Genomic DNA, 2,587 nt, shown 5'->3' on the forward strand with positions numbered 1-2,587 from the left:
AGTTTTTCACAATAATTTTAAGCTGACGTCAGCTCTACGTCAGTTTCTGTCACAAAAGGTTGACGAACGACTAAAGTATATATCAATACTCATATCTGCCAAGTTAGTAAGGATAAGATTCAATAATAAGGAAATAAGAGCAAGTTGAAGTTGTGCTGGCATTATAGTGCAATTTTGCTTATTTTGCTGATTTTCGGGAGCATTTTTCAGATATTTCGTCAGTGGTAAGGTATATATTTTTCTAAATGGCATGAAAGGGCATATCTTGAACACCCTAAATCTTAAAAAAGGTACGGGTTTGGCCATGCATGACGCAATGAGGAGCATTCAAAGATAAGCGTTTTTGAAACTTTAGAGGGCGCTATTTCAATACCGGCAAGGCCCTATATAAACATATAGGGCCTTGAATACCGGAAGGTCAATGATGCGTGAAAACTGACTCGTATGTATGATATGTTGCCAGTATTGATTCCTGAAAATTTGAGCTCGAATTGAATAAAAACTAGAAAGTTATGGCCATTTTACGATTTTTTGACTTTACATTTCAATAAATATGAAGTTTTTGAAGGAAGGCTATTTCAGATTGGAATTTAGGGCATGTAGATGGCATTTTGAAGGTCAGGTTATACGTCGCAGATGATGGAGCAACTCTTTGACTATCTATAGCAATTTGTTAGAAGTCTGTAGCATGCAGGATGCGGGAGTTAGGACGAGATTAGTAATGGTATGCAAATGGACTTGAAATTTACAAAATGGCGCCTTGATGGTCATGCATGAGTGATTTTGGAAAATGGAAGACGAGGTGCACAACTAGGGATGCTGGACAACATGTCTACAAAGTTTGGATGAATTTGGATGAGGGACGGAGCCAGGGTAGAGCTAACAAAAACCATGTGTTAAACAAATGGGATTTGGTGGAAGAAGAAGAAGAAGAAGACGACGGACTAGAACTGCAATCGTTTCATTACGATGTGCATGCATTGACGTGTCTGATTGAAAGGTCAAGTCCACCTCAGAAAAATGTTGATTTGAATCAATAGGAAAAAATCAGACAAGCACAATGCTGAAAATTTCATCAAAATCGGATGTAAAATAAGAAAGTTATGACATTTCAAAGTTTCGCTTATTTTTAACAAAAGAGTTATATGAACGAGCCAGTTACATCCAAATGAGAGAGATGATGATGTCACTCACTCAAAATGGTGCATGCACTGTCATGCATGAATGATTTTAGAAAATGAAATAAGAGATACGCAATAATGCATCATGGACAACATGTCTACCAAATCGGAATGAATTTGGATGAGGAGCGGAGGCAGGGGAGGACTAACAAAAATTACACGTTAATCAAAGTGGATTTTGGTACATTTTGCCCTCCATAGGAAGTTACATTCTCGAGTCAAACAGATTTCGTCCATTTTTAGACCAAATGGCCGCTCAACAAAGAGAGAGAAGGGAGAGAAAGACACAGAGAGAGTGATATGAATAAGCATACACATTTCCCGGACAGTTCATTAACGTAACTCAGTGTAAAGTACATAGCAGAACGATGTGCATGCATAATACGTTATGCCATAGACATTGTGTACAATGCTTTCGTTGATAATGTGTGCATTGTGAGTAGTATACCATGTGTTCAGATTGGCTTATCTTGAAATTTTCTGTTGTAACCTATGTCGTATTTGGTATCACTGGATAGGGCATTCCAATGCGGTGACATTGATACCACTCTTTTTTGTGCGCAAGCAATAGACCGGAAGTAAATGCCATATAAAGAAAGACATTAAAAATGACAGTTTTGCACAATAATTTTGAGCTGACGTCAGCTCTATGTCAGTTTCTGTCACAAAAGGTTAACGAACGGTTGAAATATATATCAATACTCATATCTGCCAAGTTAGAAAGGATAAACTTCAATAATAAGGAAATAAGAGCAAGTTGAAGTTGTGCTGGCATTATAGTGCATTTTTGCGTATTTTGCTGATTTTCGGGAGCATTTTTCAGATATTTCGTCAGTGGTAAGGTATATTTTTTTCTAAATGGCATGAAAGGGTATATCTTGAACACCCTAAATCTAAAAAAGGGTACGGGTTTGGCCATGCATGACGCAATGAGGAGCATTCAAAGATAAGCGTTTTTGAAACTTTAGAGGGCGCTATTTCAGTAACGGAAATTTAGTGATGCGTGAAAAATGATTCCTATGTATGATATGGTACCAGTATCAATTCCTGAAAATATGAGCTCAAAATGAATAAAAACAAGAAAGTTATGGCCATTTTACGATTTTTTGACTTTACATTTCAATAAATATGACGTTTTTGAAGGAAGGCTATTTCGGATTTGAATTTAGGGCATGAAGATGGCATTTTGAAGGTCAGGTTATACGTCGCAAATGATGGGGCAACTCTTTGACTATCTATAGCAATTTGTTAGAAGTCTGTAGAATGCAGGATGCGGGAGTTAGGACGAGATTAGTAATGGTATGCAAATGGACTTGAAATTTACAAAATGGCGCCTAGATGGTCATGCATGAGTGATTTTGAAAAAAGGAAGACAAGGGGCACATCTAGGGATGCTGGACAACATG

Source organism: Lytechinus pictus, chromosome 6 (assembly GCF_037042905.1).
Source record: "Lytechinus pictus isolate F3 Inbred chromosome 6, Lp3.0, whole genome shotgun sequence".
Lineage (NCBI taxonomy): Eukaryota > Metazoa > Echinodermata > Echinoidea > Temnopleuroida > Toxopneustidae > Lytechinus > Lytechinus pictus.